General features: G+C 43.9%; 4 non-coding genes across 4 annotated transcripts; 2 read left to right on the plus strand and 2 right to left on the minus strand.

Annotated features, from left to right (window-relative positions):
• Positions 1 to 8314: 8314 nt before the first annotated feature.
• Positions 8315 to 8386, minus strand: TRNAH-GUG (transfer RNA histidin (anticodon GUG)). The gene has a single exon. It is a non-coding gene; the product is annotated as a tRNA-His (tRNA).
• Positions 8387 to 9136: 750 nt separating this feature from the next.
• TRNAN-GUU (transfer RNA asparagine (anticodon GUU)) lies at positions 9137 to 9210 on the plus strand. Its single transcript has one exon. It is a non-coding gene; the product is annotated as a tRNA-Asn (tRNA).
• A 7970-nt stretch (positions 9211 to 17180) lies between these two features.
• TRNAN-GUU (transfer RNA asparagine (anticodon GUU)) lies at positions 17181 to 17254 on the minus strand. Its single transcript has one exon. It is a non-coding gene; the product is annotated as a tRNA-Asn (tRNA).
• Positions 17255 to 18004: 750 nt separating this feature from the next.
• TRNAH-GUG (transfer RNA histidin (anticodon GUG)) lies at positions 18005 to 18076 on the plus strand. Its single transcript has one exon. It is a non-coding gene; the product is annotated as a tRNA-His (tRNA).
• Positions 18077 to 25920: the final 7844 nt, after the last annotated feature.

Raw genomic sequence — 25920 nt, forward strand, 5'->3', positions numbered from 1 at the left:
AGGCGCCCAGGATGATAAGGGGCTCAGCACCGAGACCTCGGCATCTCGGCTCTCCAAAAGCACTCAGGTGGATGCAGGAATGGAGGCAGATGGCTGGAGGAGAAAAGCTTTCTAGCAAGTCTCCTTTCAAGGCGGCCCTGACCTGCATTCCGGATCTTCCCTCTACAGCCCCCTGCACCTGCCGTTTTGCCGCCTTAGTCGATGCCAACTCCATCCTTCCATATGCCCAGGCCAAAAGACTAGGCTATCTACGGAGATTTCCTCAGACCCCACATCCAGTTAGTCAGGAATTCGTGTTTTCTCGTCTGTCAGGTGTGTGGGACGTTGATTTCCGTGGGGTTTTCTCAACCTCGGCCGTGTTGATAGGATCGCATCATTTTTTGCAGGGGACAGCTCCGCCCGTGGATTGCAGGATGTTTAGTGACCTCCCTGGCCTTTGATGATTAGAAGGCAGGGGAAAAACCCTCCTTCTCTCCTTCCCCCAGGCATGACAATCAAGTGTTTCCAGACAAGGCCTAGTGTCACACTAGGGGGCTGGGGGCCCAAATGCCCCAGATAGAGAACCAGCAATCTGCACAGTCTCTCCTGTTCCTGGTCTCTGAACTTGTGCAGGCGACTCTCCTGATCAGGGTGCAGGGGCCGATTCAACATGGCTTCCGTGGCACAGTTGGACCTTAGGAATTGAGACTTTCATCTCGAGATTATGGGGTTTTCTGCTGTTAGGCCTTTTCTTTGGTCTGTCCTGGAAATCAGCGTCTTTTGAGCCTGTGCAGGAGGGCGAGTCAGGCAGAGTGCTGGGTTCACTCTGTGAGGTTCCTTTTGCTCCTTCTGGAACTTCACACCTCTTTGGGTTCAGCCTACAGAGAAGCTTTGAGTCCACTTTGTTTGGCTGCCCCACCCCCCGCCCCCCAGCCGGCATGCCCCAGGAGCAGGTACCTGGTGCATGAACAAGAATGTGGTTTGATTATAGCACCCGACCTCCACCCCTGCAGGCAGCTTTTTGGGCTCTTCCTGGTAGCACCTGCTGCCCAGAGTTACGAAGTTATGTCTGGCAGACAACCAGGCCCTGAGGGACACTTAGGAGAAACCGGCTGCCTGCTTCAGTTCTGTAGAGGGAGCCAGACAGGGTCCTGAAAGGACAGAAAGGCGGTGGAACCTCTCTTATTGCAGGCAGAAGAGAGACCAAAGGGAAGAGAAGAAAAGTCCTATGAGGTTTGAGGGTCTACAGTTAGTATGAAGTTGACCTCCTCTAGAACTGCCATCTCCCCTGTCTGGTGAAGGTGAGTAGAGTCTGGTCTCCAGTTTGCCAAAGTGTAAGTGAATACAAGTGAGGCCATTTTGTTACGCTAAATGGCCCCAGTCCCTCCTCTCTGTGACTACTCGCTGGCTGCTCTGCAGTACTCTAAAAAATTCACATGTTCTCCTGATTTATGGCCTCTGCTTACATATGTACTCCCTGAAAGCTTGATAAATTAAAACTTTGTTCTATGAGTCTCTCTCCAGGAACAGGAGATGGTTCTGGACTTACAAATAAATAAAGCTAATAGAACACCCAACTTCATCAATGCTAAAAGAACTTCTCTAAGGCATATAACAGTAAAAATGGTAAAAGTTAATGATAAAGAAAAAATATTAGGAGCAGCAAGGCAGAAGAAAATAAACTCCAAAGGAGATTCTATCAGGCTTTCAGCAGACTTTTCGGCAAATCCACTAGAAGAGAATGGAATGATACATTCAAAACACTGAAAGACAAAAACTCTCATCCAAGAATAGTCTATCTGGTGAAACATTCCTTCAGATATGATGGAGAAATAAAAGCTTCCCAAGATAAACAAAAGCTGAAGGAGTTCATTGCCACTAGACCTCCCCAAAAAGAAATAATTAAAGATGCCCTCACGCTGGCAACAAAAAGGCAAAAGTTTACAAATCTCTCAGCCAGGGGATAAATAGGTAGACATGATCTGAAACCTGCAGCTCTCTACCAGAATAGGGAGACAAAGACTCAATTACAACTTAAAAAGAGAAAGGGAAAGAATGCATCAAAAGTGATGATAAATGATTCAACTTAGCCACAAACTCACAAAATTAAAAATAGAACAATATGTAACAGCAATTACTCAGAAGGGGAGAGGAAAGAGAAGGAACCTGCTTAGGTTAATGGAGATAAGAGGCTATCAGAAAATGGACTATCTCATCTCCAATATCTTTCATACAATCCTCATGGTAACCACTAAACAAAAAATTAAAGCAGAGCCACAATTCACAAAAAGAGAGAAAACAGAGAAATCCCTCTCAGAAAACCACAAAAATTAAATGGCAGTCAGAAATACAAAGGAAGAGAAACAATGGAAACATAGAACAACCAGAAAACAAGAGATAAAATGGCTGTATTAAGTCCTCATATATCAATAACCACTCTAAATGTAAATGGAATGAATTCTCCAATCAAAAGACGCAGAGTGGCTGGATGGGTTAAAAAACAAGACCCAACAATATGCTGCTGCCAGGAAATGCACCTCAGCTCCATAGACAAACATAGGCTTAGGGTGAGGGATGGAAGACAATACTCCAAGCTAATGGCCAAAAATAGAAAGCAGGTGTTGCCATACTTTTATCAGACAAAGCAGACTTCAAGTTAAAAAAGACAATGAGAGACAAAGAGGGGCAGTATATAATGATAAAAGGGACATTCCAGCAAGAGGCAATAACACTTGTTAATATATATGCACCTAACACAGGGGCACCAAAGTACACAAAGCAATTATTAACAGACCCAAAGGGAGAAATTAATAGCAACGCAATAATAGTAGGGGATCTCGACACTACACTTACATCATTGGATAGATCATCCAGACAAAAAGTCAACAAGGAAATAGTAGACTTAAATGAAACACTTGACCAGATGGACTTAATAGATATACGTAGAGCATTCCATCCAAAAACAGGAGAATATACATTCTTCTCAAGGGCACATGCATCATTCTCAAAGATAGAGCATATGTTGGGAAACAAGGCAAGCCTCAATAAATTTAAGAAGATTGAAATCACCCCAAACATCTTTTCTGAACACAATGCTATGAAGCTAGAAATTAACCAAAAGAACAAAACTTGGAAAGTCAGAAATATGTGCAGACTAAATAACATGCTATTTAACAACCATTTGATCATTGAAGAAATCAAAGGGGAAATTTAAAAATACCTGGAGACAAACAAAAATGAAAACACAAAATACCAGCTCTTATGGGATGCAGCAAGAGCAGTCATAGGGAAATTCATAGTAATATAGGCCCACATCAACAAGCAAAAAAAAAAAAAAATCTCAAATAAGTAATCTTAAAATGCACCTAACTAAGAAAAAAAAGAGAGAAGGCTTAAATAAATAAAATTAGAAATGGAAGAGGAGAAATTACAACAGATACTGCAGAAGTACAAAAGATTGTAAGAGAATACTATGAAAAACTATATGCTCACAAATTTGATAACCTAGAAGAAATGGATGAATTCCTAGCCTCATACAACCTCCCAAAACTGGATCAAGAAGAAATAGAGAATCTGAATAGAACAATCACCAGTACAGAGATTGAAACAGTAATCAAAAACCTCCCAAAAAACAAAAGTCCAGGACCAGATGGCTTCTCTGGAGAATTCTACAAAACATTCAAAGAAGATTTAGTACATATCCTTCTCAAACTATTCCGAAAAATTGAAGAACATGGAACGCTTCCTAACACATTCTATGAGGCCAACATTACCCTGATATCAAAACTAGACAAGGACAACACAAAGAAGGAAAACTGCAGGCCAGTATCAGTAATGAACTTAGACGTGAAAATCCTCAACAAAATATTGGCAAAGTGAATACAGCAACACATTAAAAGGAGAGTATATCATGATCAAGTGGGAATTATTCCAGGGACGCAGGGATGGTTCCATATCCCCAAATCAATCGATGTGATACACCACATTAACACAATGAGGAATAAAAAAATCACATGATCATCTCAATAGATGCAGAGAAAGCATTTGACAAGATCCAACATCCAGTTATGATAAAAACTCTCAATAAAATGGGTATAGAAGAAAAGTACCTCAACATAATAAAGGCCATATATGACAAACCCACAGCCAACACCATACTTAATGGTGAAAAACTGAAAGCCATACTTCTGAGAACAGGAACAAGACAAGGGTGCCCACTCTCACCATTCCTATTCAATATAGTACTGGAGGTATTTGCCAGAGCACTTAGGCAAGAAAAAAAATAAAAGGAATTCAAATTGGGAAGAAAGAAGTGAAACTTTCGCTATTTGCAGATGACATGGTTCTCTATATAAAAAAAAACCCTAAAGAATCCACCAGAAAACTATAGAAAAAATCAACAACTACAGCAAAGTTGCAGAGTACAAAATCAATTTAAAAAAATCAGTTGCATTCCTATACGCTAACAATGAACTAGCAGAAAGAGAAATCAAGAACACAATTCCTTTCACAATCACAACAAAAAGAATAAAACACCTAGGAATAAACTTAACCAAAGAGGTGAAAGACCTGTAGACTAAAAACTATGAGACGTTATTGAAAGAAATTGGAGAAGACATAAAGAAATGGAAAGATATTCCATGTTCATGGGTCAGAAGAGTAAACATAGTTAAATTGTCCATACTACCTAAAGCAATCTACAGATTCATTGCAATCTCAATCAAAATCCCAATGACATTCTTCATGGAAATAGAACAAAGAACCCAAATATTTATATGGAACAACAAAAGACCCTGAATAGCTAAAGCAATCCTGAGAAAAAAGAACAAAGCTTGAGGCATCACAATCTCTGACTTCAAAAGACACTACAAAGCTATAGTAATCAAAACAGCATGGTACTGGCACAAAAAAAGACAAACAGATCAATAAATCAGAATTGAAACCCCAGAAATAAAACACACATCTGGGGGGCCGGCCTGATGGCCCAGAATTTAAGTTCACATGTTCCACTTCAGCAGCCCAGGGCTCGCCAGTTTGGATCCTGGGTGCAGACCTATGCACTGCTTATCAAGCCATGCTGTGGCAGGCGTCCCACATATAAAGTAGAGGAAGATGGGCACAGATATTAGCTCAGGGCCAATCTTCCTAATAAACAAATAAATAAAAACCACACATCTATAGACAGTTAGTCTTTGGCAAAGGAGCCAGGAACATACAATGGAGAAAGAAAAGTCTCTTCAATAAACTGCATTGGGAAAACTGCATTGGGAAAGCTACATGCAAAAGAATAAAAGTAGACCATTTTCTTGCACCATATGTAAAAAATTAACTCTTAATGGATTAAAGATTTGAATGTAAGACCCGAAACCATAAAACTCCTAGAAGAAAATATAGGCAGTACACTCTTTGACATTATCTTAGCCACATCTTTTTGATACCATGTCTACTTAGGCAAGGGAAACAAAAGAAAAAGTAAACAAATGGGACTCCATCAGACTAAAAATCTTCTGCAAAACAAAGGAAACCATGAACAAAATGGAAAGACAACCTACCAACTGGGAGAAAATATTTGCAAATCATTTATCAGATAAGGGGTTGATCTCCAAAATATAGAAAGAATTCATACAACTCAACAACAACAACAAAAAACAACCCAATCAAAAAATGGACCTGAACAGACATTTTTCCAAAAAAGATATACAGATGGCCAACAGACACATGAAATGATGCTCTACACCACATATTATTAGGGAAATGCAAATCAAAACTACAATGAGATATCACCTTACACCAGTCAGAATGGCTGTAATCAACAAGACAAAAAACAACAAATGTTGGAGAGGTTGTGGAGAAAAGGGAACCCTCATACACTGCCGGTAGGAATGTAAACTGGTTCAGCCAATAGGGAAAACAATTATGGAGATTTCTCAAAAAATTAAAAATGGAAATACCATACGATCCAGCTATCCCACTACTGGGTATTTATCCAAAGAACATAAAATCAATGATCAAAAGAGATGTATGCACCCCTATGTTCATTGCAGCATTATTCACAATAGCCAAGATGTGGAAGCAACCCAGGTACCCATCAAGGGATGAATGGATAAAGAAGATGTGGTATATATGTACAATGGAATACTACTCAGCCATAAAAAAGACAAAATCATCCCATTTGCAGCAACATGGATGGAACTTGAGGGTACAATGTTTCTTGAAATGAACGAGACAGAAAAAGACAAATACTGCATGATTTCACTCATATGTGGAAGATAACAAATACATGGATAAAGAGAATAGATTAGTGGTTACCAGAGGGGAAGGGGGTTTGGGGGGGTGAGTGAAAGGGATAAAGGGGCACATATGTATGGTGATGGGTAAAAATTAGACTACTGGGGGTGAGCACGATGAAGTGTATTCAGGAATTGATAAATAATAATGTACACGCGAAATTACACAATGTTAGAAACCATTATAATCCCAATAAAATTACTTGGAAAAAAAATATTGATTGAAACCTTAACATGACCGTGTGATGGAGAATCTATCTTTTTTTTTTTTTTTTTGAGGAAGATTAGCCCTGAGCTAACATCTGCTGCCAATCCTTCTCTTTTTGCTGAGGAAGACTGGCCCTGAGCTAACATCTGTGCCCATCTTCCTCTACTTTATATGTGGGACACCTACCACAGCATCGCTTGCCAAGCGGTGCCGTGTCCACACCCGGGATCCCAACCTGAGAATCCTGAGCTGCCAAAGCAGAACGTGCGCACTTAACCACTGGGCCACCAGACTGGCCCCTAGAGAATCTATGTCACACCAAAAGAACCTACAACTATTTCAAATACTTAGTATGGGCATGCAATATAATTAATTAATAGTAACTCATCTCTCAAAAAGTGTATCTACCAATAAAGAGTTAGTTATTTACTGGGAAAAAAATCGGTTTTCTGGTTCCTGCCTATTTTTCCCCTCTCTGTATTTCTGCCTCTTCCTCCTCTTCTTTCATATGCAGAAAAAGTCAGCTCTCCCTCAGCCTCCAATTTTCAACATAGCACCTAAAGATCAGTGTAGCAAGTTAGGGACCCTCCTTGGGACTCTATGACAAAAAGAGTATGAAGTGGAGTTCTCTGGTTGGGCCAATCTGGCAGATGAAAATGTTGAGATGGTGCCAAAAGTGCAGAAACAGCAGAACTGAAACCACTGGATCACTGAAATAGTCATAAGTAAAAGTTTATTGTGCCCAATTTAGGAATTGGGAGCGCTCAAACCAAATGTGGAATGAGGCTCAGAGTCATATTGTTATAAAGCAGCTCACAGAGTGAGGAGGCAGTGGCTGTTTATTCCTCACAGGGATTGGTTATAACACTCGAGTTTTACTGGTGATAGGGAACTGGTTAAAATCGCTTACCTCATGCCACTTTTGGGGAACAGTTTAAGTTTCATTGTGATTTTCAGAGCTGCTCACAAGCAGTGGCTCTAGTTAAGTCCACTTGTTTTGCAAAGCAATCTAAAGTAACACTTGCTTGTATAACGAAACTGGTTTGTCTGCTCAGGGAATTTTCAAGTCTGATCTCCATTTGTCTTTGACTTTAACAATTTCCCCTTTTGGTCATGTTCTCAGCCTGCTCCACCAGTGTAGTGTTACTCTCAGTTACCACTATAGATGTAGTCAGACAGAAGAATCATATATTCATTGTTTCCCCTGGTTGAGTCATCAGGATTGAGGGTCCTGTAGTCACGTTACCATAATTTATGTGGTTGTTGTTGAGTTCTTCCAGTTGTCCCATCCTGATGGATACCATTTGGCTTGTGAGTGGCTGCTGACAGGCATTTAAAATCTTTGAGCTTATACAACACAGAGAGGTTAATAGATGGCCCTAAGGAGAACCATAGACAAGGACTGAAAAAGTCCTCGGAGCACAGAGTCCCAGGAGCCAAGGTTTAACCAGCTAAACAGGTCTACAGAAGAGGTGTCACTTATCTGATGAAAAATTTTACCTGGTCTTTGAGATCTTTTAGATTTTGAGTAACACAGAAACAGTATTTTTCATCAATTGTGCCACTGAGCCTCCTGCTGAGCAGTCGGGCATCAAGGACGCTCCTCTTTCGGAGTACCACTGAAGATAAACCATTTACTTCAGTTTACTTCGGCTCAGCCAAGGAACGGAGAACGTCCCCATCCCCATGTTGGAGCACTGTAGGATTTCCTTCCCTTCTGACCGCCTCGCTCCTGGTATACGGTGGAAAAAGCTGCTCTCTGGCCCCCAGGTAAGGGGCGCAGCCCGGTGCAGGATTCAATACATAGTAAAAGCAAAACGCCAGGCATGACAGACAACAGTGCCGTGACTCGGATTCGAACCGAGGTTGCTGCGGCCACAACGCAGAGTACTAACCACTATACGATCACGGCGCGCCACAGTCCCAGGGACAGCTTCTGCCCTTGCTGTATGCATTTTCATGTAATATCATTCCAATTATGTCGCTGCTTTGTCCTTGCACAACTGCGGGTACTCCTGTTCTTCTCTCCTCTATGCATGCTCTTCGTTTTACACCCCCCTTCCTTCCTTTCAATTCTGATATATGATTTAAAAAAAAAAAATCAAACGAAAAAATTTTCATCTCCCCAAATCTGACCCACGCCTCTGCACAGGCCTCCTGGGAAGTCTCATTGTCCTCGTCCACGCTTCCGCCTCTTCATCTTTACCCCTTTCCACCATCCCTCACCCCCTTTTGCCGGGTCCCTCCCGCCACCGGCCGCAGCCGAGCCGAGGGGAGTGAGTGGAGCGCCGGCGGCGCAGATGGTCGGGTGAAGGCGGAGCAAACGGGAGGAGCCGTCCGTCACCGGAGTGCACGGGGCGTTCAGCTTCCCTTGGGCCCCACTCGGCCCAGGCCCGGGGGGTCGCGGCCCCAGGCGTCTCCGTGGTGCTGGCAGCTGAGGCGGGTGTGGAGCAAGGCGGGGCGAGGCCGCTTGGCTGCCCTTCTGCCTCCGGAATCACGCAACGCTCGGGTCTCAAAGGCGACGCACACGCTGCGCCGACTCCGCCTGTCGGGTTTTCCGAGGCTCTGGAGCCGGCACTGCTGTCCTGCAAGGGCGGGTGGCTCGGCCTAGCGTTGAATCAGCGCCTGCTCTGTTGGGGGGACTGTCGTGGGACTTCTGCGTGTCTCTGTGGCGCAATCGGTTAGCGCGTTCGGCTGTTAACCGAAAGGTTGGTGGTTCGAGCCCACCCAGGGACGAGTGTCTCGCCTTTTTAGGCTGTAGACGTGTTTGCAGTTGTTCCTACTCTGCACGTCCTCTCAAGGTAAAGGCGGAGAGAGGCCTCCTCCGCTGGTACCCTCCTGTTCTCTGTGTCTTGTGCCCAAAGGGGGCACCTAAGTCAACATCAAAGGTCATCACAGGTCCTCGCGGAAGAGCTCGGGAGGAAAACAGGTCTCTGGGAGTACGGAAATCCCTGAGAGAGTACACACATCGTCGTGACTCGAAGTTCTTTTTCACAATGTAGTTTCTTCCATCATTGGTTTGGACTGGTATTTAACCCTTTCCATACACTTTTTAAATTCACCTCTTCCAGCCTGGGCGACGCTTTGGGCTCTGAGGCCTGACCACAAGGGAACTGGTCTGTCTGCCCTTCTGGTGTAGCTTTAGCACTGTGTGCGGCAGAGCCAAGGACATGCTCTTTCCGGACCTCGGTTTCCTTCTGAGTAAGGGGCGCCCTTGGCTCTCAGCAGGTGAGGAGCGGAGCCGGTCTGCGCCCTGATCGCTGACCTGGCTCAAGCGGCTCTCCTGACAACGGCACGTGTACAGGCTCCTTTTCGTGCCCAGACCAGCTTGACCGGGGGAGCACGAGGCTCCGTCTCCGTGCCTTTGCCTGGAGACCCGGCTTCTTCGGTTGGTTTTCTTTTGTTCCGTCACGCAAATCAACCAGATCCGCAAGTGTGCTGGGAGGGGGAAAGCCAAGTGTGCTTCACAGGAAAGAAGTTCTTGGTTTTGAGAGACATGCTACCTGTCAGCCTGTAGAGAAGATTTCGGCGACAGATGAGAAGGTTAGGGGCTCTCTGGATCTCAAGGTAGGCTGAAGTCAGCCTAGTCCTGCGCCCGCCTTGGACTCACTGACTGTGTCCTGGTCTCCAGTGTGACTCAGAGCAGACAACCGAGGCCGGTTTCCTAGCGCTGAGTAATTGAAGTTGTGCCACGTTTCTTGTGAATGGAAAATGCAGCTGCGGCTGCACCTCCACGCCCCCTCCCCTCCTTTTGTTTTTCAAAGGAGAAGGTAACGTTCAGGAAAAAGCAGCATGTTTTCGCTCGGTTTTGGGCCGGAGACCGTCCGTGTGAGAGGCAAACAGGAGGACCACTACACTACAGAAACAAAGCACGTGGCAACAAGGATATACCTAAGGAAACCTTAGGTCCTGCCACAACCGGTCGAGACACACCCTTTTTTAACTGAAAAATGTCCCAGGAAGCACCAGAGTCCTCGGGCAAGGAGACTGCTGCTCCGGAGAGGCCGTGGCTCAGGGTTTCGTGCCAGCCCCGAAGCGGGGACCCTGGGACCACACAGTTTGACTTCGGGGTCCCGGATCACACACAGGGTTTCCACTTTCAGGACTAGGCGCCCCTGTGCAGGAGTCGCCCCGGCTGATCCCAGCTCCCGGAAGCTGCAGGAGCCGGCGGGTGGGTGCGTCTGAGCCTCATGCGCCCCCCGCCGCCCAACAGTGTGGACGTCGCCCCTGCAGGGCTGTGGACCTGCGCCTCGGTGCCCTTTTCATGCCCTTTTCAGCGGTCTCTCGGCTGTCGGCAAATGACCGGTGCTTCGAAATCTCCGAGAAACCCTAGGACCAGCTCTCTCCTCTGCTCTAATGCGCCGGACCTGCGCGTTCTTTCCTCGCAAGCCCTTTCGCCTTAGCGCTTCTCTGCTGTCCTCTCAGCAAAAGCAGATCTCTTTGATATCCTGTGGGCAAAAGAGGTCCCTCTGGTTCCTGCCCGGGCTGATTTAAAGCCATTGAGAGAGGCCTGTGGCCGTGATGGCCATGACCACCTAACAGAGTGCGGTAAAATCTAGGCCATGGAACAGAGCGAAGGTAAGTACGCCCAGGAAACCGCTTTTAGTGGCACAGAGCTGAAGAGCAGCACAGCTGTGACTGGGGAGGGTGGAATCGCCTGACCCTCCTCATTTCATTGGCGTCTATTCCTACCTGACGTCTGTGATTCTGAGACTTGGGTGGGCTGCCTTGGAGTATCTCTCCATGGCTCTGCTGCCAGACCTGAATAGTCTGGTGCTGACACGTGGTGTGACCAAAGCCAACTTCATAGCTGCCATTAAGTATTTGGAAGAAGGTGAAGAGGAGAAACCTCAAAAAATAGATTTTTAAAGTTTTCTCTGTCCTCCCCCATCTTAGTGTGTATGACATTGGCTTAATTTAGCACAAGCACTTTCTTAATATTCGGCAGTTTCTCACGAAGTTAAAAAGTATACCTACCTTGTTACCTACTAATGTAGGTGCTTCTATTTACTTCCCGAGAAAAATGAATGCATACATCCGAAAAGCCTTCTACAAAACTGTTCATAGCAATGTCATTTATGCTAGGCAAAAGCTGGACAAAATCCAAATGTTCATGGGCAGAAGTGATATACAAACCATTGTATATTCATATAAGGGATTAATACTCCACAGGAAAAACAACCAAACTACAGATGAGGCAATAACATTCATAATCCCCCCAAACAGTACGTTCAGCAAAAGATGCCTATCAAAAAAAATGCTTTTCAACTCCTAAAACACATCTTTTTTAGTGTACCTTTCTCGTACTCCTGTGGAAGTCGACTTCCATGAAGGGTCAGAACAGAAGAGTGGCTCCCTCTGAGGAAATTTGAAGGGAAAATTCCTGGGTTGATGGAAATGTTCTATACATTCGTCAGGCTGATAATTACAAGGTTTTATACATTTATTATGTTATGCTGTATGCTTTTTAAATTTTTAACATCAAAAATAAAGTTTATTTTTTAAAACTACAGAATTCTCTAAAAGAATACTTTAGTTCTTGATTTTACTCTGATATACATATATATGTTTACTTTTATGTATTCTGTAAAATCTGTGAAGACTCTAATATAAATTAGAATTTTTACATCTCCTAGACAGTGCTAGAACTTTGGAACATCTTAATTCCTTTTACTCTCCTGATTTTTGAGTTATTGGCATTAATTTTGCTGCAACATCTATTTTAAATCACATAGACATTATTATTATTATTTGAATAGTAATATTTATTTCACTTAACCACGTATTTAACTTATCCATTTCTCTTCATTCCTTCCTTCATTTTCCACATTTCCCTGGGGATCATTTAACTTCTGCCTAAAGAGTGACCTTTTGCATTTCCTTTGGTTAGGGTCTGCTGCTTATGTGGTCAGGTCTTCACTTCACTTTCCCTTGAAAGATATTCTGTCAGGGATTAGCAGTGCATAGTGGGTTGGAAATTACAGCCTTAGCCCTTCAATAGTGTCTTTTTTTTTTTTTTCTGCTGAGAATTCAGCTCCCAGTCTTTGGTCAGTGTAGTAGGAATTTCTCCCCTCTGGGTGCTGCTATGAATTTTTCATCTGTCTTTGATGTTCAGCCATTTGGGGTGTAGTTGTCTTGTCCTTATCTTAGTTGGAGTTCACAGATCTTCTTGCACAGATGGTTTGATAGATCATACTGTTTTTTCCTTACCTGTCCGTAATATCTTTCAATATTGTTTCTATCTCATTTTCTGACTGCTCCAAACTCTGAGACTTTAATTGCATTCATGTTAGGTCTTTATGACATAACTCATACCTTTTTTACACTGTTTTCTTAATTTTTATTCCTTTTAGATCTCTATGATTCAACTCTGTGGAGAGTTTCTTGCTAGATACCTATTTTCAGGTTAATAATCAATCTGCAAGTGAGTCCAAACTGGTATCACACTAATCCATTGACTTTTTAAAATGCTAACTATTACATATATTATTTGTATAATTTTCATTGACTTTAAAAATAGATTCTCTTTCTCTGGTGAAAGAGAATTTTTATCGTGTCATCTATTTTCTGAGTAGCTAAAAATGTCATTTCATGTTTCTGTCTGATAACTTCAACGCCTCAATCACTTGTGAGCCAGTTTCCATGGTTTGCTTTTTCTCTCTAGCTTCTGTTCCTTTAGAGTCCTAGAATAGTGATTGAATGATGAACCTGTTGTGTGAAAAATGATGGATAGTTTGAATGATGTCAGCTTTCTCTGAAGATTATTCACCCTCTCCCCCAGCAGACAGCAGAAGGGCAGATCACCTCAGTCCAATCCATCCTTGAATAAGCCAACTTGCAGCTTATTTGCACTCATGGGAAGCATCAGCCTACAGCTAGTTTGCTCACACTGCTATGCTGTATGCAGCCAGGGCTCCTACCTGAGTCTTTGGGGGATTTCCTTGGCCCCTCCTTTTTGATGAGTCCTGAACTTCAATTTTTATCCCCTGAGCACCATGATACTGCTGAAAATTCCACTCTTTTTCAGCCACACTCTGCTTGCCTTTGTGGCCTCTTACATGCACGTTGCTTAATTTGCAAATGTTTTCAGGGAAAATCTTGTACCAAGCATCCAGCTCACTTACCAACCCACTCCAGGATCTTGACTCCTCAAGTCTGAATACTTGGACAACTCCAAGTCGTTTTGATATCAACCCTGATATCCGTTTCCCTATATTAAACCAAGTATATATGGGGTTAAACCAAAACACTCATTCCCTGCCTACTCCCTGGCTTCCTGGCTCCAGAATCCACTGTCCTCCATGGAAACAGACACTGCCAAGCACAAGTACCTGGATTCGTTATCTCCTCCTCGAAAAGAGATACAGGCTGGTGGGAAAGCTGCTCACCAGCAGGGCCCTATGCTCCCCCTCCCCTACCTAAAACCCTAAATAAAAACCCTTCCTTTTAGCTTTTCAGGGAGCTTGGGATTTCAGCATTAGCTGCCCTCCCTCCTTGCTCAGTGCTGTGCAATAATAAAGTTCCTACTTTTTTCCACTACCCCTGGTGTCAGATATTGGCTTGCTGAGCAATGAGTGAGTGAACTCACTTCAGGTTCGATATCAGTTTCTTCTTCTTTTCTCTCCGGATCCATGAGATGACTTAAAGTGCTGCTGTTTTCTCTGACTCTCAGCAGGTGCCCTCTCCCCAGCTTCTCAGTCTCTTGTTCCTTGTCAACAAGTGACAAATGCCCTAAGGGGAAAAGGTAGAGAAATAGTTTCATTCCAATGAGCTCCTCTCTCTCTGGAGTTGATCCTGTGGTCCTAGCTGCATTGGTATTTCTCCAAAGACTTCAAACAGAATTTGTTTAATCCTTTATTTAGTTGTTTTCAAGATGAATGCTGGCTTACTACAAATACTCCATCATAACTGAAAGAAGAAATCTTCTACAATTCCCAGATCAGTTATATTTTCTTCCTTTAGTTTCTTAAAAATAAAATGAAACCAAAAACCGAATTCAAAAGATGCAGTCTCTGGTACATAGCTGGATGTTTCTTATAATACTTGCAGTAATGTGACTGGATATTAAAAGCTCTTGCTAGAAGCATGTGCAAAATATAGTCTATTGTGAGCTAAAGGATCAGCATATCTGTCTAAGGTCCATGAATCTGATGAAGCTGGGTCCAGTCCCCTGCTGCGGTGTCTCCATTGTCAGTCAAATTACCATCAAAATCACCATGTGGGGCTAGCCCGAGGCAGAGTGGTTAAATTCGTGCATTCTGGTTCGGCAGCCCAGGGATTCCCTAGTTCAGATCCTGGGCACGGACATGGAACAGCTCATCAGGCCTTGCTGAGGTGGCGTCCCACATAGCACAAGAGGCATTCACAAGTAGAATATACAACTATGTACTCGGGGCTTTTGGGAGAAGAAAAAGAGAGGGAAAAAAAAAAGAGAGAAGATTGGCAACAGATGTTAGCTCAGGTGCCAATCTTAAAAAAAAAAAAATCATCAAGTAACTAGTTTTCAAGATGCTGGTCGCTAATATAGTCCTAATTTATTCTGGGGCATGTTGAAAGTCGGCAGTGGTACCATGAGAAGTAGGAAAAAAACACAAAATAATAACAATGATAACAGATTTCTCAGAGCTTTACCCTATGACCAGCATGGTTCCTCAGTGCTTGACTGTGTAATAATTGATTTAGTCCACATAATGACCCTCAGATTCTGAGTATAGGTTGTTAAGATCCCTTGTTGCAGAGAAGAACACAGAGGCACTGTCAGGTTGAACTAACTTTCCAAGGGTCCCAGCCCTGTGATGGTGAGAGGCAGCACTCAAACCCAGGCAGTGTGCCTCAGAGCCCTTGCTCTCGGCCACTATGCTTGCCGTCGCTCTGTTCCATGGCCTAGATTTTACCGCACTCTGTTAGGTGGTCATGGCCATCACGGCCACAGGCCTCTCTCAATGGCTTTAAATCAGCCCGGGCAGGAACCAGAGGGACCTCTTTTGCCCACAGGATATCAAAGAGATCTGCTTTTGCTGAGAGGACAGCAGAGAAGCGCTAAGGCGAAAGGGCTTGCGAGGAAAGAACGCGCAGGTCCGGCGCATTAGAGCAGAGGAGAGAGCTGGTCCTAGGGTTTCTCGGAGATTTCGAAGCACCGGTCATTTGCCGACAGCCGAGAGACCGCTGAAAAGGGCATGAAAAGGGCACCGAGGCGCAGGTCCACAGCCCTGCAGGGGCGACGTCCACACTGTTGGGCGGCGGGGGGCGCATGAGGCTCAGACGCACCCACCCGCCGGCTCCTGCAGCTTCCGGGAGCTGGGATCAGCCGGGGCGACTCCTGCACAGGGGCGCCTAGTCCTGAAAGTGGAAACCCTGTGTGTGATCCGGGACCCCGAAGTCAAACTGTGTGGTCCCAGGGTCCCCGCTTCGGGGCTGGCACGAAACCCTGAGCCACGGCCTCTCCGGAGCAGCAGTCTCCTTGCCCGAGGACTCTGGTGCTTCCTGGGACATTTTTCAGTTAAAAAAGGGTGTGTCTCGACCGGTTGTGGCAGGACCTAAGGTTTCCTTAGGTATATCCTTGTTGCCACGTGCTTTGTTTCTGTAGTGTAGTGGTCATCCTGTTTGCCTCTCACACGGACGGTCTCCGGCCCAAAACCGAGCGAAAACATGCTGCTTTTTCCTGAACGTTACCTTCTCCTTTGAAAAACAAAAGGAGGGGAGGGGGCGTGGAGGTGCAGCCGCAGCTGCATTTTCCATTCACAAGAAACGTGGCACAACTTCAATTACTCAGCGCTAGGAAACCGGCCTCGGTTGTCTGCTCTGAGTCACATTGGAGACCAGGACACAGTCAGTGAGTCCAAGGCGGGCGCAGGACTAGGCTGACTTCAGCCTACCTTGAGATCCAGAGAGCCCCTAACCTTCTCATCTGTCGCCGAAATCTTCTCTACAGGCTGACAGGTAGCATGTCTCTCAAAACCAAGAACTTCTTTCCTGTGAAGCACACTTGGCTTTCCCCCTCCCAGCACACTTGCGGATCTGGTTGATTTGCGTGACGGAACAAAAGAAAACCAACCGAAGAAGCCGGGTCTCCAGGCAAAGGCACGGAGACGGAGCCTCGTGCTCCCCCGGTCAAGCTGGTCTGGGCACGAAAAGGAGCCTGTACACGTGCCGTTGTCAGGAGAGCCGCTTGAGCCAGGTCAGCGATCAGGGCGCAGACCGGCTCCGCTCCTCACCTGCTGAGAGCCAAGGGCGCCCCTTACTCAGAAGGAAACCGAGGTCCGGAAAGAGCATGTCCTTGGCTCTGCCGCACACAGTGCTAAAGCTACACCAGAAGGGCAGACAGACCAGTTCCCTTGTGGTCAGGCCTCAGAGCCCAAAGCGTCGCCCAGGCTGGAAGAGGTGAATTTAAAAAGTGTATGGAAAGGGTTAAATACCAGTCCAAACCAATGATGGAAGAAACTACATTGTGAAAAAGAACTTCGAGTCACGACGATGTGTGTACTCTCTCAGGGATTTCCGTACTCCCAGAGACCTGTTTTCCTCCCGAGCTCTTCCGCGAGGACCTGTGATGACCTTTGATGTTGACTTAGGTGCCCCCTTTGGGCACAAGACACAGAGAACAGGAGGGTACCAGCGGAGGAGGCCTCTCTCCGCCTTTACCTTGAGAGGACGTGCAGAGTAGGAACAACTGCAAACACGTCTACAGCCTAAAAAGGCGAGACACTCGTCCCTGGGTGGGCTCGAACCACCAACCTTTCGGTTAACAGCCGAACGCGCTAACCGATTGCGCCACAGAGACACGCAGAAGTCCCACGACAGTCCCCCCAACAGAGCAGGCGCTGATTCAACGCTAGGCCGAGCCACCCGCCCTTGCAGGACAGCAGTGCCGGCTCCAGAGCCTCGGAAAACCCGACAGGCGGAGTCGGCGCAGCGTGTGCGTCGCCTTTGAGACCCGAGCGTTGCGTGATTCCGGAGGCAGAAGGGCAGCCAAGCGGCCTCGCCCCGCCTTGCTCCACACCCGCCTCAGCTGCCAGCACCACGGAGACGCCTGGGGCCGCGACCCCCCGGGCCTGGGCCGAGTGGGGCCCAAGGGAAGCTGAACGCCCCGTGCACTCCGGTGACGGACGGCTCCTCCCGTTTGCTCCGCCTTCACCCGACCATCTGCGCCGCCGGCGCTCCACTCACTCCCCTCGGCTCGGCTGCGGCCGGTGGCGGGAGGGACCCGGCAAAAGGGGGTGAGGGATGGTGGAAAGGGGTAAAGATGAAGAGGCGGAAGCGTGGACGAGGACAATGAGACTTCCCAGGAGGCCTGTGCAGAGGCGTGGGTCAGATTTGGGGAGATGAAAATTTTTTCGTTTGATTTTTTTTTTTTAAATCATATATCAGAATTGAAAGGAAGGAAGGGGGGTGTAAAACGAAGAGCATGCATAGAGGAGAGAAGAACAGGAGTACCCGCAGTTGTGCAAGGACAAAGCAGCGACATAATTGGAATGATATTACATGAAAATGCATACAGCAAGGGCAGAAGCTGTCCCTGGGACTGTGGCGCGCCGTGATCGTATAGTGGTTAGTACTCTGCGTTGTGGCCGCAGCAACCTCGGTTCGAATCCGAGTCACGGCACTGTTGTCTGTCATGCCTGGCGTTTTGCTTTTACTATGTATTGAATCCTGCACCGGGCTGCGCCCCTTACCTGGGGGCCAGAGAGCAGCTTTTTCCACCGTATACCAGGAGCGAGGCGGTCAGAAGGGAAGGAAATCCTACAGTGCTCTAACATGGGGATGGGGACGTTCTCCGTTCCTTGGCTGAGCCGAAGTAAACTGAAGTAAATGGTTTATCTTCAGTGGTACTCCGAAAGAGGAGCGTCCTTGATGCCCGACTGCTCAGCAGGAGGCTCAGTGGCACAATTGATGAAAAATACTGTTTCTGTGTTACTCAAAATCTAAAAGATCTTAAAGACCAGGTAAAATTTTTCATCAGATAAGTGACACCTCTTCTGTAGACCTGTTTAGCTGGTTAAACCTTGGCTCCTGGGACTCTGTGCTCCGAGGACTTTTTCAGTCCTTGTCTATGGTTCTCCTTAGGGCCATCTATTAACCTCTCTGTGTTGTATAAGCTCAAAGATTTTAAATGCCTGTCAGCAGCCACTCACAAGCCAAATGGTATCCATCAGGATGGGACAACTGGAAGAACTCAACAACAACCACATAAATTATGGTAACGTGACTACAGGACCCTCAATCCTGATGACTCAACCAGGGGAAACAATGAATATATGATTCTTCTGTCTGACTACATCTATAGTGGTAACTGAGAGTAACACTACACTGGTGGAGCAGGCTGAGAACATGACCAAAAGGGGAAATTGTTAAAGTCAAAGACAAATGGAGATCAGACTTGAAAATTCCCTGAGCAGACAAACCAGTTTCGTTATACAAGCAAGTGTTACTTTAGATTGCTTTGCAAAACAAGTGGACTTAACTAGAGCCACTGCTTGTGAGCAGCTCTGAAAATCACAATGAAACTTAAACTGTTCCCCAAAAGTGGCATGAGGTAAGCGATTTTAACCAGTTCCCTATCACCAGTAAAACTCGAGTGTTATAACCAATCCCTGTGAGGAATAAACAGCCACTGCCTCCTCACTCTGTGAGCTGCTTTATAACAATATGACTCTGAGCCTCATTCCACATTTGGTTTGAGCGCTCCCAATTCCTAAATTGGGCACAATAAACTTTTACTTATGACTATTTCAGTGATCCAGTGGTTTCAGTTCTGCTGTTTCTGCACTTTTGGCACCATCTCAACATTTTCATCTGCCAGATTGGCCCAACCAGAGAACTCCACTTCATACTCTTTTTGTCATAGAGTCCCAAGGAGGGTCCCTAACTTGCTACACTGATCTTTAGGTGCTATGTTGAAAATTGGAGGCTGAGGGAGAGCTGACTTTTTCTGCATATGAAAGAAGAGGAGGAAGAGGCAGAAATACAGAGAGGGGAAAAATAGGCAGGAACCAGAAAACCGATTTTTTTCCCAGTAAATAACTAACTCTTTATTGGTAGATACACTTTTTGAGAGATGAGTTACTATTAATTAATTATATTGCATGCCCATACTAAGTATTTGAAATAGTTGTAGGTTCTTTTGGTGTGACATAGATTCTCTAGGGGCCAGTCTGGTGGCCCAGTGGTTAAGTGCGCACGTTCTGCTTTGGCAGCTCAGGATTCTCAGGTTGGGATCCCGGGTGTGGACACGGCACCGCTTGGCAAGCGATGCTGTGGTAGGTGTCCCACATATAAAGTAGAGGAAGATGGGCACAGATGTTAGCTCAGGGCCAGTCTTCCTCAGCAAAAAGAGAAGGATTGGCAGCAGATGTTAGCTCAGGGCTAATCTTCCTCAAAAAAAAAAAAAAAAAGATAGATTCTCCATCACACGGTCATGTTAAGGTTTCAATCAATATTTTTTTTCCAAGTAATTTTATTGGGATTATAATGGTTTCTAACATTGTGTAATTTCGCGTGTACATTATTATTTATCAATTCCTGAATACACTTCATCGTGCTCACCCCCAGTAGTCTAATTTTTACCCATCACCATACATATGTGCCCCTTTATCCCTTTCACTCACCCCCCCAAACCCCCTTCCCCTCTGGTAACCACTAATCTATTCTCTTTATCCATGTATTTGTTATCTTCCACATATGAGTGAAATCATGCAGTATTTGTCTTTTTCTGTCTCGTTCATTTCAAGAAACATCGTACCCTCAAGTTCCATCCATGTTGCTGCAAATGGGATGATTTTGTCTTTTTTATGGCTGAGTAGTATTCCATTGTACATATATACCACATCTTCTTTATCCATTCATCCCTTGATGGGTACCTGGGTTGCTTCCACATCTTGGCTATTGTGAATAATGCTGCAATGAACATAGGGGTGCATACATCTCTTTTGATCATTGATTTTATGTTCTTTGGATAAATACCCAGTAGTGGGATAGCTGGATCGTATGGTATTTCCATTTTTAATTTTTTGAGAAATCTCCATAATTGTTTTCCCTATTGGCTGAACCAGTTTACATTCCTACCGGCAGTGTATGAGGGTTCCCTTTTCTCCACAACCTCTCCAACATTTGTTGTTTTTTGTCTTGTTGATTACAGCCATTCTGACTGGTGTAAGGTGATATCTCATTGTAGTTTTGATTTGCATTTCCCTAATAATATGTGATGTAGAGCATCATTTCATGTGTCTGTTGGCCATCTGTATATCTTTTTTGGAAAAATGTCTGTTCAGGTCCATTTTTTGATTGGGTTGTTTTTTGTTGTTGTTGTTGAGTTGTATGAATTCTTTCTATATTTTGGAGATCAACCCCTTATCTGATAAATGATTTGCAAATATTTTCTCCCAGTTGGTAGGTTGTCTTTCCATTTTGTTCATGGTTTCCTTTGTTTTGCAGAAGATTTTTAGTCTGATGGAGTCCCATTTGTTTACTTTTTCTTTTGTTTCCCTTGCCTAAGTAGACATGGTATCAAAAAGATGTGGCTAAGATAATGTCAAAGAGTGTACTGCCTATATTTTCTTCTAGGAGTTTTATGGTTTCGGGTCTTACATTCAAATCTTTAATCCATTAAGAGTTAATTTTTTACATATGGTGCAAGAAAATGGTCTACTTTTATTCTTTTGCATGTAGCTTTCCCAATGCAGTTTTCCCAATGCAGTTTATTGAAGAGACTTTTCTTTCTCCATTGTATGTTCCTGGCTCCTTTGCCAAAGACTAACTGTCTATAGATGTGTGGTTTTTATTTATTTGTTTATTAGGAAGATTGGCCCTGAGCTAATATCTGTGCCCATCTTCCTCTACTTTATATGTGGGACGCCTGCCACAGCATGGCTTGATAAGCAGTGCATAGGTCTGCACCCAGGATCCAAACTGGCGAACCCTGGGCTGCTGAAGTGGAACATGTGAACTTAAATTCTGGGCCATCAGGCCGGCCCCCCAGATGTGTGTTTTATTTCTGGGGTTTCAATTCTGATTTATTGATCTGTTTGTCTTTTTTTGTGCCAGTACCATGCTGTTTTGATTACTATAGCTTTGTAGTGTCTTTTGAAGTCAGAGATTGTGATGCCTCAAGCTTTGTTCTTTTTTCTCAGGATTGCTTTAGCTATTCAGGGTCTTTTGTTGTTCCATATAAATATTTGGGTTCTTTGTTCTATTTCCATGAAGAATGTCATTGGGATTTTGATTGAGATTGCAATGAATCTGTAGATTGCTTTAGGTAGTATGGACAATTTAACTATGTTTACTCTTCTGACCCATGAACATGGAATATCTTTCCATTTCTTTATGTCTTCTCCAATTTCTTTCAATAACGTCTCATAGTTTTTAGTCTACAGGTCTTTCACCTCTTTGGTTAAGTTTATTCCTAGGTGTTTTATTCTTTTTGTTGTGATTGTGAAAGGAATTGTGTTCTTGATTTCTCTTTCTGCTAGTTCATTGTTAGCGTATAGGAATGCAACTGATTTTTTTAAATTGATTTTGTACTCTGCAACTTTGCTGTAGTTGTTGATTTTTTCTATAGTTTTCTGGTGGATTCTTTAGGGTTTTTTTTTATATAGAGAACCATGTCATCTGCAAATAGCGAAAGTTTCACTTCTTTCTTCCCAATTTGAATTCCTTTTATTTTTTTTCTTGCCTAAGTGCTCTGGCAAATACCTCCAGTACTATATTGAATAGGAATGGTGAGAGTGGGCACCCTTGTCTTGTTCCTGTTCTCAGAAGTATGGCTTTCAGTTTTTCACCATTAAGTATGGTGTTGGCTGTGGGTTTGTCATATATGGCCTTTATTATGTTGAGGTACTTTTCTTCTATACCCATTTTATTGAGAGTTTTTATCATAACTGGATGTTGGATCTTGTCAAATGCTTTCTCTGCATCTATTGAGATGATCATGTGATTTTTTTATTCCTCATTGTGTTAATGTGGTGTATCACATCGATTGATTTGGGGATATGGAACCATCCCTGCGTCCCTGGAATAATTCCCACTTGATCATGATATACTCTCCTTTTAATGTGTTGCTGTATTCACTTTGCCAATATTTTGTTGAGGATTTTCACGTCTAAGTTCATTACTGATACTGGCCTGCAGTTTTCCTTCTTTGTGTTGTCCTTGTCTAGTTTTGATATCAGGGTAATGTTGGCCTCATAGAATGTGTTAGGAAGCGTTCCATGTTCTTCAATTTTTCGGAATAGTTTGAGAAGGATATGTACTAAATCTTCTTTGAATGTTTTGTAGAATTCTCCAGAGAAGCCATCTGGTCCTGGACTTTTGTTTTTTGGGAGGTTTTTGATTACTGTTTCAATCTCTGTACTGGTGATTGTTCTATTCAGATTCTCTATTTCTTCTTGATCCAGTTTTGGGAGGTTGTATGAGGCTAGGAATTCATCCATTTCTTCTAGGTTATCAAATTTGTGAGCATATAGTTTTTCATAGTATTCTCTTACAATCTTTTGTACTTCTGCAGTATCTGTTGTAATTTCTCCTCTTCCATTTCTAATTTTATTTATTTAAGCCTTCTCTCTTTTTTTTCTTAGTTAGGTGCATTTTAAGATTACTTATTTGAGATTTTTTTTTTTTTTTGCTTGTTGATGTGGGCCTATATTACTATGAATTTCCCTATGACTGCTCTTGCTGCATCCCATAAGAGCTGGTATTTTGTGTTTTCATTTTTGTTTGTCTCCAGGTATTTTTAAATTTCCCCTTTGATTTCTTCAATGATCAAATGGTTGTTAAATAGCATGTTATTTAGTCTGCACATATTTCTGACTTTCCAAGTTTTGTTCTTTTGGTTAATTTCTAGCTTCATAGCATTGTGTTCAGAAAAGATGTTTGGGGTGATTTCAATCTTCTTAAATTTATTGAGGCTTGCCTTGTTTCCCAACATATGCTCTATCTTTGAGAATGATGCATGTGCCCTTGAGAAGAATGTATATTCTCCTGTTTTTGGATGGAATGCTCTACGTATATCTATTAAGTCCATCTGGTCAAGTGTTTCATTTAAGTCTACTATTTCCTTGTTGACTTTTTGTCTGGATGATCTATCCAATGATGTAAGTGTAGTGTCGAGATCCCCTACTATTATTGTGTTGCTATTAATTTCTCCCTTTGGGTCTGTTAATAATTGCTTTGTGTACTTTGGTGCCCCTGTGTTAGGTGCATATATATTAACAAGTGTTATTGCCTCTTGCTGGAATGTCCCTTTTATCATTATATACTGCCCCTCTTTGTCTCTCATTGTCTTTTTTAACTTGAAGTCTGCTTTGTCTGATAAAAGTATGGCAACACCTGCTTTCTATTTTTGGCCATTAGCTTGGAGTATTGTCTTCCATCCCTCACCCTAAGCCTATGTTTGTCTATGGAGCTGAGGTGCATTTCCTGGCAGCAGCATATTGTTGGGTCTTGTTTTTTAACCCATCCAGCCACTCTGCGTCTTTTGATTGGAGAATTCATTCCATTTACATTTAGAGTGGTTATTGATATATGAGGACTTAATACAGCCATTTTATCTCTTGTTTTCTGGTTGTTCTATGTTTCCATTGTTTCTCTTCCTTTGTATTTCTGACTGCCATTTAATTTTTGTGGTTTTCTGAGAGGGATTTCTCTGTTTTCTCTCTTTTTGTGAATTGTGGCTCTGCTTTAATTTTTTGTTTAGTGGTTACCATGAGGATTGTATGAAAGATATTGGAGATGAGATAGTCCATTTTCTGATAGCCTCTTATCTCCATTAACCTAAGCAGGTTCCTTCTCTTTCCTCTCCCCTTCTGAGTAATTGCTGTTACATATTGTTCTATTTTTAATTTTGTGAGTTTGTGGCTAAGTTGAATCATTTATCATCACTTTTGATGCATTCTTTCCCTTTCTCTTTTTAAGTTGTAATTGAGTCTTTGTCTCCCTATTCTGGTAGAGAGCTGCAGGTTTCAGATCATGTCTACCTATTTATCCCCTGGCTGAGAGATTTGTAAACTTTTGCCTTTTTGTTGCCAGCGTGAGGGCATCTTTAATTATTTCTTTTTGGGGAGGTCTAGTGGCAATGAACTCCTTCAGCTTTTGTTTATCTTGGGAAGCTTTTATTTCTCCATCATATCTGAAGGAATGTTTCACCAGATAGACTATTCTTGGATGAGAGTTTTTGTCTTTCAGTGTTTTGAATGTATCATTCCATTCTCTTCTAGTGGATTTGCCGAAAAGTCTGCTGAAAGCCTGATAGAATCTCCTTTGGAGTTTATTTTCTTCTGCCTTGCTGCTCCTAATATTTTTTCTTTATCATTAACTTTTACCATTTTTACTGTTATATGCCTTAGAGAAGTTCTTTTAGCATTGATGAAGTTGGGTGTTCTATTAGCTTTATTTATTTGTAAGTCCAGAACCATCTCCTGTTCCTGGAGAGAGACTCATAGAACAAAGTTTTAATTTATCAAGCTTTCAGGGAGTACATATGTAAGCAGAGGCCATAAATCAGGAGAACATGTGAATTTTTTAGAGTACTGCAGAGCAGCCAGCGAGTAGTCACAGAGAGGAGGGACTGGGGCCATTTAGCGTAACAAAATGGCCTCACTTGTATTCACTTACACTTTGGCAAACTGGAGACCAGACTCTACTCACCTTCACCAGACAGGGGAGATGGCAGTTCTAGAGGAGGTCAACTTCATACTAACTGTAGACCCTCAAACCTCATAGGACTTTTCTTCTCTTCCCTTTGGTCTCTCTTCTGCCTGCAATAAGAGAGGTTCCACCGCCTTTCTGTCCTTTCAGGACCCTGTCTGGCTCCCTCTACAGAACTGAAGCAGGCAGCCGGTTTCTCCTAAGTGTCCCTCAGGGCCTGGTTGTCTGCCAGACATAACTTCGTAACTCTGGGCAGCAGGTGCTACCAGGAAGAGCCCAAAAAGCTGCCTGCAGGGGTGGAGGTCGGGTGCTATAATCAAACCACATTCTTGTTCATGCACCAGGTACCTGCTCCTGGGGCATGCCGGCTGGGGGGCGGGGGGTGGGGCAGCCAAACAAAGTGGACTCAAAGCTTCTCTGTAGGCTGAACCCAAAGAGGTGTGAAGTTCCAGAAGGAGCAAAAGGAACCTCACAGAGTGAACCCAGCACTCTGCCTGACTCGCCCTCCTGCACAGGCTCAAAAGACGCTGATTTCCAGGACAGACCAAAGAAAAGGCCTAACAGCAGAAAACCCCATAATCTCGAGATGAAAGTCTCAATTCCTAAGGTCCAACTGTGCCACGGAAGCCATGTTGAATCGGCCCCTGCACCCTGATCAGGAGAGTCGCCTGCACAAGTTCAGAGACCAGGAACAGGAGAGACTGTGCAGATTGCTGGTTCTCTATCTGGGGCATTTGGGCCCCCAGCCCCCTAGTGTGACACTAGGCCTTGTCTGGAAACACTTGATTGTCATGCCTGGGGGAAGGAGAG

Source organism: Equus asinus, chromosome 25 (assembly GCF_041296235.1).
Source record: "Equus asinus isolate D_3611 breed Donkey chromosome 25, EquAss-T2T_v2, whole genome shotgun sequence".
NCBI lineage: Eukaryota > Metazoa > Chordata > Mammalia > Perissodactyla > Equidae > Equus > Equus asinus.